The following is a 17,250-nucleotide window of genomic DNA, read 5'->3' as shown; positions in this document are numbered from 1 at the left end:
TGTTAACACTGCAGCAGGGAATGGTGTGCAAAAGGGAGGGAATCATGGTGAAAAATAGGCAGAGTAGGAAAGAGGAAGGAAATAATATTTGTTGATTCCTTCATATTTTACAGTATTTTAACCAAAGGAATGTAATAATGAGTAAAGTAATATATTAAGTATATGTCTGTACAATATTCTGTGAGGAGATATTAGTACATTTTTTTCAGTTTATAAAATTTAAGATATTATCTTCTTAAACTTACATTCGTGTCAGTATGATTTTCTCTCAAGAGGGATGTGTCTATGTACCTGTGCTTCTTGAAAGTGAGTCATGTTATTGTCAGTTGTGCCTAGTAAATTATCCTTAAGTATATTCAACAAAAGATAGGGAATTGCAAGTTTTAGTACTACCAAGAAGTAGACTAGGGCAAAAAAGTCGATTGTTCTGGAGTGATACTAGAAAGATGGCAGGTTAAGAAGCTCTAGACCTTCACTCACCCATGGTAAGACAGAATGAAAAGTGACATAGGGACCAAAATGACTTTAGAGCTTCAAAAACCACTTTAGAAGTTGCATCAACCAAGTGAATGCCAAAAGAAACAGCCACAATAACAATAGTAGAATATTTTGTAGTATTTTTGCTTCTCCTTGCTCCATTCACTCCTTGGAGCAGCGTGACACAGTCAAGAGAAAGTTATCCAATCCCTACTTAATCTGGAAGGAAATAAGTGGAACTTGCAGCATTTGGGCTTGTCTAGGGACTGCCAGGAGACTGGTCTCTGTGTCACCTGACTTGGAGAGTTGATTGGAATGGTGGCATTGTTAGGACATCAGGTTGGAGGCCACTGAAAGCAGTGGTGATTGCCATGGTGAAGAGAGCTGAAAGGCAACTGGAGACCTGCAGGCACCTAAAGGCAAGAGATCAAAGAAGAGGAACACGATAAAATGCTTATGGCTCCAAGAAGAAATAGGGTGAGACTCTTAAGGAAATTAAAACATTTCAAAGCAATTGTGTAAATGGATGAACTGGAACAAAAGTGACTTGTCACCCGGTGACGAGTCATTTCTAGAAAAGGCTTGAAAGAACAATGCGTGTGTACATGGGGCTGATGAGTGAGTATTTGCCCTTGCATGGAGCCAGTCTGCAAAGGATGGGAGAAGTGGTTAGCTTTGCCGTTGTTGCTTTGTTCTGTTTTTCTCTTGGTGTTTTACATGCGCAGTTTTCAAAAAAGGATTAAAAGTCATGTAAAGAAACAGCGAATATGGCCATTCAAAGGAACAACATTAGTGTCTAGAAATTAACCCTAAAGAAACATAGGTCTTGACAATGACTTTAAAATAACCGTCTTAAGTATGCACAACGAGCTAAAGAGAAGGGAAAGAGAATGACATGAAAGCAGGAAGACAATATATGAACAAAATAATATCAACAAAGATATTGAAATTATAAGAATGAATCAAACAGAAATTCTGGAACTGAGAAAATATAATAACAGAATTACAAAATTAACTAGAGGGATTCAATAGCAGAATTAAACAGATGAAATAATCTGCAAATTTAAAGACAGGTCATTTGAAATTACAGAGTCAAAGGAGCAGAAATGAACAGAATGAACTGAGAAATGCCACGGGGACTTATGGGACACCATCAAGCCAACCAACATGTATATTATGGAAGTCCAAGTAAAATAAACACCAAAAGACCCTCACTGAGATACATTATAGTCAAAATGCCAAAAGTTAAGACAGAGAAACTTCAAAGTAGCAAGAGAAAAATGGCTTACCTTGTGCATGGTAGCCCTATAAGATTATCATGATTTTTCAGGAGAAACCTTATAGGCCAAAAGACAATGGGAACTAATATAAAATATATTTAAAGTTAAAGGAAAAAAAATTCTGAGAACACTATGTCTGGCAACACTGGTCTTCAAAAATGAGAGAAAACTAAGACATTTCCCGGGAAACAAAAGCTGAGGGAATTGATTACTACCAAATGTACTGTACAAGAAATGCTAAAGGGAGTCCTTCAAATTTAAATGAAAGAATGCCAGAGGGTAACTTAAAGCAATACAAAAAAAAAATGAAGTTCTCAGGTAAAGGTAATTATCATGACAAAAATATTTTATTATTTTAGTTTTGGTTTGTAATACCATTTTTAATTCTTTCATAAGGTTTAGAGGACAAAAGCATAAATTGATGCAATGGGTACAAAACATATAAAAATGTAATTTTTAACATCAACAACAATAAGAGGAAATTAAGTTGTTAAGAAGTAAAGTTTTATATGCAATTGAAGTTAAGTTGTTATCAGATTAAAACAGCATGCTGTAACTTTAGAATGTTTTATGTAATCCCCATGGTAACAAAAAGCAATAACTATAGAATATACAAGAAAGGAAATGAGAAGGAAATCAAATCATAATGTATCACTACATAAAGTTAACTAAAAAAAGTTAACAAAAAGAAAGTTAATAAGGAAAGAAATGAAGGACAAAAAGCTCAAAGAAATACTGAAGACAATTAACAGAATTACAAGAGTAAATTCTTTCCCTTAAGGAATTACATAAAATACAGAAGAATTAAATTCCCCATCAAAAGATGCACATTTGCAGAATAGATATATACACAGGATCTAACTACATGCTGTCTACAACTGACTCACTTTAGATCTGGGAACACTCATATGTTAAAAGTAAAAGGATGAAAAAAGGTATTCTATGCAAATAGCCATCGAAAGAGAGCAGGGGTGGCTATACTAATGTCATGCAAAATAAATTTTGAGCCAGAAACTGTTAGAGGAGACAAAGAACATTATTTAGTGATAAAATAATTAAGCCACTAAGAAAATATAACAATTATATATACACCCAACATCAGAGCTCCTAAATATATGAAAGAAACATTGACAGAAAGAAAAAAATAGATAGACAGCTCTATAAAATAGTAGAAAATTTTAATATCTCACATGTAGTAATGAAAAGGACAGATCAATAAATAAACAGAAGACTTGAAAACAGTATAAATAAATTAGACCTAACAAACATACACAAAACATTTCAAACAACAGTATCAGAATACTCATTTTTCTCAAGTACATATAGAACATTCTCTATGATAGAGCAAATGTTGGGCCAAAAAGCAAGTCTTAATAAATTTTTAAAAAATGAAATCATACAAGGTTTCTTTGCTACTTGCAATGGGATGAAACTAGAACTAAGTATCCGATGGAACTGGAAAATTTACTAAATTATGGAAATCAAACAATACACTCTTAATCAACCAATGGGCAGAAAAGATATCACATGGGAAACTAGAAAATACCTTGAGGCAGATGAGAGAAAAATATAACATTCTAAAACACATGGAACACTGTGAAAGCAGCACCAGGGAAAATATACAGCTGCAAAAGCTAGCACTAAAAATAAATTTTGAAATCTCAAATTAAAAACCTTATTCAGGGAACAAGAAAAAGAAGACAAATTAAATCTACAGTTAGCAAAAGAAGGGGGATAATAAATATTAGGAGAGAAGCAAGTGAAATAGAGAATATAAAACTATAGAAATATTTTGATTCTGGTAGATTTGAAATAAATATTAAAATCAGAGAGTATAAGTCTTCCAAATTTGCTTTGAATTTTCATGATTGTTCTGGCTATTCGGAATCTCTTGAGATTCCATGTGAATTTTAGGATGTTTTTCTGTATCTGCAAAAAAAAATACCTTCTGAATTTTGACATGGATCGTTTTGGGATTTTGATATGGATTGTATTGAATCTGTTGATGAATTAGAATAGTATTGAAAAAACTGATTTTTGCTTGTTGATTTTGTACCCTGAAACTTTGCTTAATTTCTTTCAGTTAAAACAATGTTTTATTAGATTATTTAGGATTTTCCACGTATACAATCATGTCATATGCAAACAGAAAAAAGATTTTCACCCTCCTTTTTGCTTTGAATGCCTTTTGTTTCCTTTTCTTGACTAACTTCTCTGGGTTCCTGTATTGTGTTAGATAGAACTGGCAAAAGTGGGCATCCTTGTCTTGTTCTTTCTGATCTTACGGGAAAAGGTTTCAGTGTCCTATCATCGAGTATGGTGATAGCTGTGTGTTGGTCATAAATGGCTAAACCTATTAGAAGACAACAAAAGTGAGAAGTTTCATACATTAGATTTGGTAATGGTTTATTGGATGCAACACCAAAAGCACAAGCAACAGAGAAAAATAGGTAAATTGGTTTACATAAAATTAAAAAATGTCTGTGAATCAAAGAATACAATCAACAGAATGATAAGGCAGCCAACAGAATGAGAGTAAATATTTGTACATCACACGGTGGATAAAAGGTAAACATCTAAAACGTAAAAAGAATTCCTACAACTCAATGATACAAAAAAAAAAAAAAAACCCAAACAACCCAATTCAAAAACTGGCAAAGAAGTTGAATAAATATTTCACCAAAGAAGACATACAGATGATCAACAAGCATGTGAAAAGATGCTCAACACCCCTAATTAGAAAAATGCAAATTAAAACCTCAATGAGATACCATCTCTAAGATGGCTACTATTAAAAAAATAGAAAGTAACCCATTTTGACAAAGATGTGGAGAAATTAGAACATGTGTGCACTGTTCATGGGTATGTAAAATGGTGCATACGCTAGGGAAAACAATATGGTTGTTTCTCACAAAATGGGAAACAGAATTATGATGTGATCCAGCTTTTTCATTTGTGGATATATACCCAAAATAATTGAAAGCAGGGCTCAAAGTAATGTTAGTACACCCATGATCACAAGCCTCCATCTATGGATGAAATGAAATGAATGAAAAAGCAAAATGTCAGAATCCATAAAGTGGGGCACTTTTTGAGTCTGAAAAAGATGGAAAATCTGATAGATGCTACAATGTGAATGAACCTTGAGGACATTATGCTAAATGAAATAAGTCAATCACAAAAAGACAAATACTTTATGATTCCACTTCCATGAGGTGCCTAGAGAAGTCAAATTTATGGAGACAGAAAGTAGAATGGTGGTTGCCAGGGGCTACAGAGAGGGAGGAAGGAATGGGGAGTTGTCGTTTCATGAGTAGAGTTTTAACTTCAAGATGAAAAGTTTAGGAGAGTGGGTGTGAAGCAATATTAATGTACTTAACACTACAAACTGTAGACTTAAAAATGATTAAGATGGTAAATTTGGTTATATATATTTTACTACAACTAAAAGTATACAATATATTTGTGATAATTCACAAATATACATTTAACTTTCAGAATGAAAGAAGTTAATAAAATTCATACATTTTTACTAGCTTTTAAAGCACAATCCTTAGAATAATGACAAAGCTGATTTCTAGTGTATGGTAAGACATAATTCTAGGTTTAAAATAATATATTAAAATATTTATTAATACTTTTCTATAGTTTCTTACAAATAAAAAACTACTTATAGTAAAAAATCTAAATTTATTAGTAAATCAGTAAATATTTGCTCTTAAATAACTTCTTTAGGTAGTTCATATTAATATAATTTATTTGCTTGTGTTTTCAATATTAGCTAGACTTTTAACATATTGCTTCCATCATAATAAAATATCACATAAATAATACTAATAAGTTAAAATAACATATGTAACACTTGATTCATATACCAAGTCATAGTTTTGAAATGTCCATATACATATTCACTTTGCAATTTATAAAATAATGATTTCCTTGAGGTATACATAATTTCATACAAACTTCCTTGATGTAAGGTTAAATGGATTTTAGAAACTAATTTTTATTACAGTTCATATGTATTACCAGGAGATGTAACAGAACTCCTATTAGTTCAATTACTGTGCATAATAGTATTTTCTTTGCATGATTTTAATTGATTTGTAGATTTGATGTGTGCCTACTTCCTTTAAGTTTTTTTTTTTTTTTTTTTTTTTTGTTTTTTTTTTTTTTTTTTTTTTTTTTTCAGATAAAGGCTCCCTCTATCGCCCAGGCTAGAGTGCAGTGGCGTGATCTCGGCTCACTGCAACCTCCGCCTCCCAGGTTCAAGCTATTCTCCTGGCTCACCTTCCCCAGTAGCTTGGATTACAGGCACCCACCACCATGCTCAGCTAATTTTTGTATTTTTAGTAGAGATGGGGTTTCACCATGTTGGCCAGGCTGGTCTTGAACTCTTGTCCTCAAATGATCTGCCCACCTCGGCCTCCCAAAGTGCTGGGATTACCGGCATGAGGCACTGTGCCCGGTCTTCTTCCTTTAAGTTTTCTACTAAATATCCCTTTCAAACAAAATTATCCTCATGGGAAATAGCCTTGGGTGAGCTATTTCCAGCACTTTGGGAGGCTGAGGCTGGAGGATAGCTTGAACACAGGAGTTCATGACCAGCCTTTGCAGAATGACAAAACCAGTCTGATATGGTTTGGCTCAGTGTCCCCATCCAAATCTTATCTCCAATTGTAATCCTCATGTGTTGAGGGAGGGACCTGGTAGGAGGTGATTGGATTATCGGGGCGGTTTTCCTCATACTGTTCTCAAGATAGTGAGTTCTCATGAGATCTGATAGTTTAAAAGTGTAACACTTCCCCTCCTCCCCTCCTGCTGCCATGTAAGATGTGCCTTGCTTCTCTTTTGCCTTCTGCCATGATTATAAATTTTCTGAGGCCTCCCCCAGCATGAGACTGTAGAACTGTGAATCAATTTAACCTCTTTTCTTTTTTCTTTTTTTCTTTTTTTTTAATTTTGCTTTAAGTTCTAGGGCACATGTGCACAACGTGCAGGTTTGTTACATATGTATACATGTGCCATGCTGGTGTGCTGCACCCATTAACTCGTCATTTACATTAGGCATATCTCCTAATGCTATCCTTCCCCCCTCCCCCCACCCCATGACAGGCCCTGGTGTGTGATGTTCCCCTTCCTGTGTCCAAGTGTTCTCATTGTTCAATTCCCCCCTGTAAGTGAGAACAAGCAGTGTTTGGTCTTTTGTCCATGCAATAGTTTGCTGAGAATGATGGTTTCCAGCTTCATCCATGTCCCTACAAAGGACATGAACTCATCCTTTTTTGTGGCTGCACAGTATTCCATGGTGTATATGTGCCACATTTTCTTCATCCAGTCTATCATTGATGGACGTTTGGGTTGGTTCCAAGTCTTTGCTATTGTGAATAGTGCCACAATAAACATACATGTGCATGTGTCTTTACAGCAGCATGATTTATAATCTTTTGGGTATATACCCAGTAATGGGATGGCTGGGTCAAATGGTATTTCTAGTTCTAGATCCTTGAGGAATCGCCACACCCTCTTCCACAATGGATGAACTAGTTTACAGTTCCACCAACAGTGTAAAAGTGTTCCTATTTCTCCACATCCTCTCCAGCACCTGTTGTTTCCTGACTTTTCAATGATTGCCATTCTAACTGGTGTGAGATGGTATCTCATTGTGGTTTTGATTTGCATTTCTCTGATGGCCAGTGATGATGAGCATTTTTTCATGTGTCTTTTGGCTGCATAAATGTCTTCTTTTGATAAGTGTCTGTTCATATCCTTTGCCCACTTTTTGATGGGGTTGTTTGTTTTTTCTTGTAAATTTGTTTGAGTTCCTTGTAGATTCTGGATATTAGCCCTTTGTCAGATGAGTAGATTGCAAAAATTTTCTCCCATTCTGTAGGTTGCCTGTTCACTCTGATGGTAGTTTCTTTAGATCCCATTTGTCAATTTTGGCTTTTGTTGCCATTGCTTTTGGTGTTTTAGACATGAAGTCCTTGCCCATGCCTATGTCCTGAATGGTATTGCCTAGGTTTTCTTCTAGGGTTTTTATGGTTTTAGGTCTAACATTTAAGTCTTTAATCCATCTTGAATTAATTTTTGTATAAGGTGTAAGGAAGGGATCCAGTTTCAGCTTTCTACATATGGCTAGCCAGTTTTCCCAGCACCATTTATTAAATAGGGAATCTTTTCTCCATTTATTGTTTTTGTCAGGTTTGTCAAAGATCAGATGGTTGTAGATGTGTGGTATTATTTCTGAGGGCTCTGTTCTATTCCATTGGTCTATATCTCTGTTTTTGTACCAGTACCATGCTGTTTTGGTTACTATAGCCTTGTAGTATAGTTTGAAGTCAGGGAGCGTGATGCCTCCAGCTTTGTTCTTTTGGCTTAGGATTGTCTTGGCAATGCAGGCCCTTTTATGGGTCCATATGAATTTTAAAGTAGTTTTTTCCAATTCTGTGAGGAAAGTCATTGGTAGCTTGATGGGGATGGCATTGAATCTATAAATTACCTTGGGAAGTATGGCCATTTTACCTCTTTTCTTTATAAATTACCCAGTCTCAGGTAGTTCTTTATAGCAGTCTAAAAACAGACTAATACACCATCTAGACAAAAAACGCAAAAATTAGCTGGGCATCGTGTCATATGACTATAGTTCCAGCTACTTGGGAGTCTGGGTTAGGGGGATCACCTGAGCCAGGGAGGTCGAGATTTCCAGTGAGCTGTGATCATGCCACTGCACTCCAGCCTAAGCAAGAGAGCAAGACAACATATCAAAAAATAAATAAATAAATAAAAATAAAAAAAAGAAAGAAAGAAAAAAGAAAAGAAAAGAAAGAAATAACCCTTACATATTATCAGAGTGAAAAACAAAGTTACCTAAGCAATAGAAAATAATCACTGAAAAAGGTGGTATTTGAATGCAAAAAAAAAAGTGTCAATGTATTTGCAAAGCGGCACTCCTATTTCTTTGTAAATTATGATAAGTTACTTCTTCATGGGCACAGTATCTGCTCAGGGCAATTATGTCAACATGGAAAGTTCTTGTTACACTGTATTTTTATAACTTCTTAACACTTTGGCAAAATTATAAGTTATCTGAGAAAGATGAAATACCAAATCGATTGAAAACAAAGATAAAACATTATTCTAATTATAGCAGTAACTTTTTATTATATTTCATATTGAGTTCAAGCCAATTTTTTGCATATGCATAATTTAAGTTTACTTTTGGTTTTCTAAACTGCAGTAAAATTAGTTCTGAGGGAAATTAGCTTTGCAAATGTCATTTTCCCAATTATAATTTTTTATACATATAATTGCCTTTTCTTGCTTTCCCATGACTTCTCCAAATTTTAGTCTATAAAATTATTTGAATTTTTTAAATATTGGAGTCAGACTTAAGAGAAACCTAATGATGTGAATTAAAAATCACCATTCTATCACTTAAAATATATTGAATGCTTTATATGTGCCAGGCCCAGTAAAAGATCTATTATATAACAGAAAAGAAACTAAGACACAGAGAGGTTAATTACCTATAATTTTTGCCTGAATGACTCAGCTCATAATTAGCATTGTTAATTTCAAACCCAGGTCTGTTTGACTTTAAAGGTTAAGCATTTAATCAGTTTGGTATATTGAGATGTTAGCTCTGAATCACTGGAAAGGGATGGGAAAACTTGAGCAATCTGAGGTAACACCACTAGCATATTTTGGAGGTCGATTTTAGGCCCGGGTCTTTTCAGTTCTTACATCCACTCAAGATTCTTTGCCTCATCTTGTCTTCCAAAATGTAGAGTACATCATTTGCCTTCAATAAATTCTGGTTCCTGACTGCATCCCCGCCTGTACAAACCTCCCCTCCCTAAACATTACAAATCATAAGAACATGTGCTGCCCTATAGTAGACCTAGGAGAGTTTATCAGCAAGTACATTTAAGGAAGAATAAGAAACAGCATTGAGAAGGACAAAGGAAGGCATTATAGAGAAGAAAAAAATACAAGAAAAATTTTAAAATATAATTATTTGTTTTCCCCTGTAAAATTGATGATCACTATGCATAGTTTCTTATGTCTGTGTGAATTCGTAAAATCTATTTATATCCTTTTGTGATTTCAGTGAGCCAATAAATAATATTCTCCTGTCCTCTTCAATAGCAAATTCAGAAGTCAGTGGAAAATTAGATACTGGTATCATGTCTTAGCTTGTTTGGGCTGCTATAACAAAAATATCCTAGACTGCATGTCTTGTAAACAACAAAAATGTATTTCTCACATTTCCAGAGGCTGGGAAGTCCAAGGCTGAAGTGCCAGCCAATTCAGTGTCTGGTGAGGGCAGCTTCCTGGGACACTGACAGCCATCTTCTAGTTGTGTCCTCACATGGTAGGAAGGGCAAGGGGTCTCTCTGGAGTTTATTTTATAAGGGCACTAATCCCATCCATGATGGCTCTGCCTTCATGACCTAATTTCCTCCCGCCAGCTCCATGCCTTAACACCATCACCATTAGGGTGAAATTTCAACATATGAATTTGGAAAGGACATAACATCTAGTCTGCAGCAGACCTTCTAGATTGAGAGAAAAGAGTCAGTTTTATTGTTAGGGATGATTTTGGAACCTTGCTGAGAATTGTGTCCTCAGTGGGCTTCCTCAAACTCTGAGTTTGACTCAGGCCCACAACACTCCCCGAGTCCCTGACATGAATAGAAAGTTGTGGACTTTCACTGCAGGGACATGCTGCTTATAGCATTGATGCTAACAAAGCAGAGATAACACTGGAGGCAAGAAAAGGAGGGAGGGAGAGACAGAGAATGGATCACACCAAGCATGCTTAGTCTCTTCTCTGAGTAAATGAGCCAGTGAACATACAGAGATGCACCAGTGGCAAATGAGTCAGTACATTACTAACCATCTATTGACACCCTCCTGTTGGTTCCCTATAGGGATGTAGTAATGCAACTTCGATTTTCAAAATTTTCTGTTTTAATGTGAACCTGTTAGAATCATATCATCTTTATTTTAGTATATTTAAGGAACTGGAAATGTCATATGATTTATAATGATTTAGAGAAATTCTTTAGTTCCTTTTTATGAACCAAGCAAATTAGGTCCAAATAATTATCATTGAGTTATTTTTCACCAAGGAGTTTCAGGAGCATAACTTGTAACTTTTGCTAAGTGTTTCTCTTTTTTTAATTTATGAGAAACTTCCTCATAAGTAGGTCTTCAACAATCAAATATATAGGCTCAAGATTATAAGTCCTTTAGAACTATTTTTAAATGTTTATTTATTAAGCATAGTCCTGTTCCCTTTCCATGAGACAGAACTAGACAGAAAATCAATTTTAATATGCGAAGAGACTTTATAACTGTAGACAAATCAAATTTTCTGGTAATAACATATAAATATGTGCTAACTGTCTTCATATAACAAGATGTAATGGACATCTCAGTGATTAGGTTGTTAAAGCACCTGCATCAACAATTGCTATTTTCCAGACACTGAATTAATAACATTTAATACCAACTGCTATCTGAGGCTGCAAACCTGTGACTTTAGTTGTTCTTTACTTGCCAGGTCTGAATAAAGGAATATGGGTGTCTTAGTTTGAGTTCTCTTAAAGTGGACATGGAGACAGGGATCTGCAGATCCTAATACATCACAGGAGAATTGGAAGGAGGGCTGGGAAGTGGGGTGAGTGTCAATGGCTGAATTTATGGAAGGAGCAGATAGAAAGACAAATTGGACTTACTCCTATTTATTCTGCTCCCAGGTCAATAGGCTTGAACTTTTAATGCATTATTTGTGCCCACTTGCCTTTGACTATTAGAATCAACAAACAAGAGAACTTAGAGTCTTGCATTGTGGCCTTTATTTACTTTTCTCACACACTATAGAGCTATAATTAAGACTAGAAATGAAGCATCATGATATTTTCATGATATTTGCATGTAGGTATGTTTTGATGTTTTGTTCTTGTTTATTTGCATATTTGTTTTCTTCTCCTCCAAGGCAACAGGGCAAACATTTCCTTGTGAATGGTAAGAGAATAAACAGTAAATATTGTAGGCTTTGCAGGCAACAAAGGCCTCTGTTGCATATTCTTAAAAAATACCTTTAAACATCTAAAGGTCATTTTTATTCTATGAGCTGTGCAAACACAGGCCATGGTTGATTGCTGTAAGGGAAGAGATGTTTAGTATTTATTTTCTATGCATTTCAATATAATCTAATTTAGAAATAGTAGCAATTAAGTTAACTTTTTTAAAAGTATAAGTGTCCCAACTCCCCTGCTAAGGTGGTCTCAAGGAGGGCCTAGGAAGGAGTCGGAACTTTCATCCCTGCTGGGTACAACAGGCCCCAGCCCCATGGTGTTAGTGGAGATCACATGGCTAGTGTATTAGTCCATTCTCACACTGCTATAAATAACTACAGAGACTGGGTAGTTTATAAAGAAGATAGGTTTAACTGACTGACAGTTCCACAGGCTGTACAGGAAGCATGGCTGGGAGGCCTCAGAGAACTTACAATCATGGCAGAAGGTAAAGGGGAAGCAACCACATCTTACCGCGGCAGAGCAGGAAAGAGGGGAGAGATGCTATACACTTTTAACCCATTTACTCCTGAGGTTGCAATTTTTTGAGTTTGAAAAAAATCAGACCTTGGCAATGGCCTTGAGCAGTAGGATATAAATAACTCCAACATGCTCAGTGTTCCAATAATGAAACATTAAACATAAATGTGTTTAAACAAGCAGATCTCATGAGAAGTCCATCACAAGAGAGCCCTAGGGGGATGGTGCTAAACCACTGGAAACAGCCACCATGATCCAATAACTTCCCACCAGGTCCTACCTCCAACACTCGGGATCACAGTTCAACATGAGATTTGGGTGGGGACACAGAGCCAAACCATATCAAGTAGTGTGAACTTTCACCTCCACCTTTTGCCATAAGAAGCCTCTCCCCTCCCCCAAGAGGTGGTGTCAGAGGAGGCCAAGTGGAGTCAGGATTTTCACCTCTGCAGAGAGGTATTGAGACCACCTCCCCCTTCGGCTGTTGGTGGATGCCACATGGAGAGAAGTAACAAGGAACACTCCTACCAAAGGGTAGCATTGGTGAAAGCCTGTAGAAAACCCAGAGCTTACACCCCCAACCAGCAGTAAAAAGGTTGACACATGGATGTCAGCAGAATCTAGTGGGAACTTGAACTACTATCCCACCTGGCAGTCATGAGGCAGTGCCCACCTTCCATCCAGGGCAGTGTCTGACAAGGCCAATGAAGCAGGTTTAACTGACTCAATGCCATAACATAATATTCCAATGTCCAGGTCCCCATTAAAAACCACTTGTCATACCACAAACCAAAAATATCTCAGTTTGAATAACAGAAGATACTCAACAGATGCCAACACCAAGATGATACAGATGAGGATCAGACAATGATTTTAACTCAGCCATCATATAAATGCTTCAACAAGGAATTACTAAAAAGCTTGAAACAAATTAGAAAATAAAAAATCAGAATGAAGAAACAGAAATTTGCAGTAAAGAAATGGAGTAAAAAAATAAGAAAATGGAATTTTTATAACTGAAATTTGCTATAATCAAAAATATTTGAATATGCCTCAATAGATGGACTCAACAGCAGAATGAAAAGGATAGAAAAAAGTATCACAAAATCTAAAGAGAGAACTATAGAAATAACCATATTTGAACAAGAGAAATAAAATAGGCAGGAAAAAGAAATGAGCAGAACTTTCTGGACCTGTTGAACTATAACAAAATGTCTAATATTTGTTTCATCAGAGTCCCCAAAGTGAATTGGTTAGGGCAAGTGTTCAAAGAAATAACGGATAAAAGTTTTTCAAGTTGGTGAAAACCACTTACCTGCAAATTCAAGAGGCTAAGCAAACTCCATATAAGATAAACACAAAGAAACATATACCAAGATATATCATAGACAAACTTCTGAATAGCAGATACAAGAAACCCTTAAAAGTAGTAAGAAAGGGCCAGGCGCGGTGGCACAAGCCTGTAATCCCAGCACTTTGGGAGGCCAAGGCAGGTGGATTTCCTGAGCTCAGGAGTTTGAGACCACCCTGGGTAACATGGTGAAACCCCATCTCTACCAAAATACAAAAAATTAGCCAGGCATGGTGGTGCGTGCCTGTACTCTCAGCGACTTGGGAGGCTGAGGCAGGAGAGTCGCTTGAGCCCAGGAGGTGGAGGTTGCAGTGAGCCGAGATCGCACCACTGCACTCCAGCTTGTGCTACAGAGTGAGACTCCATCTCAAAAAAGGAAAAACAACAAAAAAAGAAAAAGTAGTAAGAAAGAAATAACACTTTACCTGTAAAGGGAGCAATTCAAGTGACAGCATGTTTCTCATCTGAAAACAGAGAGGCCAGAAAAAACTACCACAGTGAGATTCCAATACTGAAAGAAAAGAACTCTAAACCCGTAATTCATACCCAGTGAAAATATCCTTCAGGAATGATGGGGAAATCAATCATTCTGAGATGAAGTAAAATTAACAGAATTCGTCCTCAGAATACCTATCCTATAAGAACTGCTAACGTTCTTCAAAGAGAAAGTGAATGATTAAAAGAAATTTTGAAACATTGGGAGTGGGGAAAGAATAAAGGAAAGAATAAAGATAACGGTAAATACAATAAACTTTTCTTCTCATATTGAGTTTCCTTAAATAAAAAAATTAGATATTGCTTCAAATTATAACTAAAATTTAAATGGTGACAACACAAAACACTTGTGAAGATGTGTATTACCCCATTTTTATACGTAATAAAGAAATATCCGAGACTGGGTAATTTATAAAGAAAAAGAAGTTTAATGGATTCACAGTTCCACATGGCTGCCGAGGCCTCACAACCATGGTGGAAGGCAAAGGAGGAGCAATATCTCATCTTACATGGCGGCAGGCATGGGAGCATGTGCGGGGAACTGCCCTTTACAAAACCATCAGATCTCGTGAGACTTATTCACTATCATGAGAACAGAGTGGGAAAAACCCACCCCCATGAGTCAGTTACCTCCCACTGGGTCCTTCCCATGACATGTGGGGATTATGGGAGCCTCAATTCAACATGAGATTTGGGTAGGGACAGAGCCAAACCATATCAGGATGCAAAGAAAATTGATTACTTGCATATTGCTGGTGGTAGTGTAAAATCATGCGGAACTTCAGAAAATGAAAAATAATGCCATAAAGGTCAAAAGGAAAGAAATGGAAGTATATATTATTATAAGATTGTTATATAATATGTGAAATAGTATGCTATCACTTAAAGGCAGATGGTGATAAATTAAAGATATATATTATAAACTCTAAACTTACAATCAAAACAAAACAATAAGTTATGTAGTTAATATAGTTAATATAGTTAATATATAGTTAATAAGTCAATGAAATCAAATCAAAAGAAGAAATGAGAAACATTGAATTAACTCAAAAAAGGTAGATCGAGAGGAAGATATAAACAAAGAACAAAATGGAGAAAGAGAAAACAAATAGCAAGATCTTATCAATAATCACATTACATTTAAATGTTCCAAATACCAATTATAAGGCAGAAATTGTAGTTTGAATCAAAAGCTAAGACGTAGCTGTGTGCTTTCTACAGGAGAGCCATTTTAGATGATAAATAAGTTAAAAGTAAAAGGAAAAAACCCCACATATCACCCTAATCCAAAGAAACCTAGACTGACTATGTTAATATCAGCAAAGTAAATTTCAGAGCAATAAATGTTACCAGCTCCAAAAGGGGTCATAGTATAATAATAAAATGATAGATTTATAAATAAGACATAATGACCCTAAATTGTTACATAGCTAATTTGAGAGCTTCAAAACATGAAACAAAAACTGAGAGACTATGGAAAAATAGACAAATTCACAAATATAGTCAGATATTTTTAACATCTCTCTCTAAACAATTGGTTGGATAAATAAACAAAAATAATCAGTATGTAGCAAGTTTATTTTTGAGCCCCAAACCATATGTGATTCAAGTGCTCATCAACTGGTAGTATATTCATACAATGGAATACTACTCAACAATAGGAATGACTATTAATATGTGAAGCATATATCAACACAATTATGCTGCACTATTTATATTGACAGAAAGTAGGTCGGTGACTCCCCAGCAGTGGGAGTGTGGGGAAGAAAAGGAAGGATTAGGAAGGGGGATGAGGAAACTTGTGATGTGGTTTTGATGGCGGCTTCACAAGAGTATACACATGCCAACGCTTAGCACATCATACACTTTAAATATGTGCAATTTATTGTCTATTATATTTCAATAAAGCTACTACGTATTTTTTGGAGAAAGGTGAATTCTGTGATCCATTATTAGAAAACGGAATGATTATTTTCCCGCCTCTCTTTTGTAGGTGAGAGATAGGACCACTAATTGTTTACTCATTTCAACCAGTAAACATGTCCTGCAATGCCAATCTGTCTTTCTGCCACAGCAGTTATGCACCTCCTGAGTTGTTTCCATCACCCTCCAGTCATTCAGGACCACCAATGAGATTTGTGACATTTGGAAAACTGCCACCCAGTGCCTCCTTTTCCTAATCTGCTGAATAAAGTTAATAAGACTATCCTAAGTTGCCATCATTTGTTTTGGGGATTCGTGGGTTAGGTGATACTTAATATATATGGAAAGTGTTTGAATAATATTTTATGGAGACTTGTCAAAAACATATATTTTGAGGTTTTTTTTAAATATTGCCATTCAAACAGAAAAAAACTTCTTCTCTGTATATAAAACCTTATCAAGAGATTCATCCGTATTTTATCAGCACAGAAACAACAAGGGTTGTCTATAAATTCTTACTTCACCGCCTCATTATCTGTTTTTTTTTCACCACCAACTTGACGCCAGATAGGTTTATCTCATCACTCCTCTGAATTTGCTTTAGAAATCACAGTGACTTCCATCTTGCCTTCATCCTCATCTTGTCAGATGTGTCAGAACCCTTTGAGGCTGTTGATCACTTCCTCCTTCTCAAAACATTCTTGGTTGTCCTCTTTACTCACCTACTTTATTCTCCACTTTAGTCACAAGTGTCTCCCATTTCTAATCTCTAAATGTTGAAATCTCCCCCACACAGTCCTCAGCTCCAGTCTGCCTTCCATGTTCACACACTCAGTGTCCTCACATGGTTATCCACAGCTAATGACTTCTGCATTTACATCATCAGGCCTGACATTCCTAAGAGGTTGCCACTCATATCCTAAATTGCTTATTCAAATTTCACCTCAGGCATGTATTAAACATCTAAAAGCACACATGTCAAAAAGACACTCCCAACACTCATCTCACCCTCATCATTTCCTTTATCAAGACAAAATTCAGGAGCGATTGCAGAGGCACCACCGGTGTTGCTGCAGTCTCGCCTCTGATTATTAATGCAAGTAATAAAGGTCGTTAAAGGTATAAATGATTTTGTTTTAAATTTTACTCTAGGAGG

The 17,250-nt window shown here is 35.9% G+C and overlaps 1 long non-coding RNA gene across 1 annotated transcript; it reads left to right on the top strand.

The window, feature by feature from the left end:
• The first annotated feature begins 835 nt into the window (after positions 1-835).
• On the top strand, positions 836-16,377 carry LOC129135707 (uncharacterized). Its single transcript, XR_008536719.2, has 2 exons — positions 836-954; positions 16,165-16,377. It is a non-coding gene; the product is annotated as an uncharacterized LOC129135707 (long non-coding RNA).
• The last annotated feature ends 873 nt before the right edge of the window (positions 16,378-17,250 follow it).

The sequence above is a fragment of the Pan troglodytes genome, chromosome 7 (assembly GCF_028858775.2).
Source record: "Pan troglodytes isolate AG18354 chromosome 7, NHGRI_mPanTro3-v2.0_pri, whole genome shotgun sequence".
NCBI lineage: Eukaryota > Metazoa > Chordata > Mammalia > Primates > Hominidae > Pan > Pan troglodytes.
Note: the sequence above shows the minus strand (reverse complement) of the source record. Positions and strands in the feature narration are given on the sequence as shown.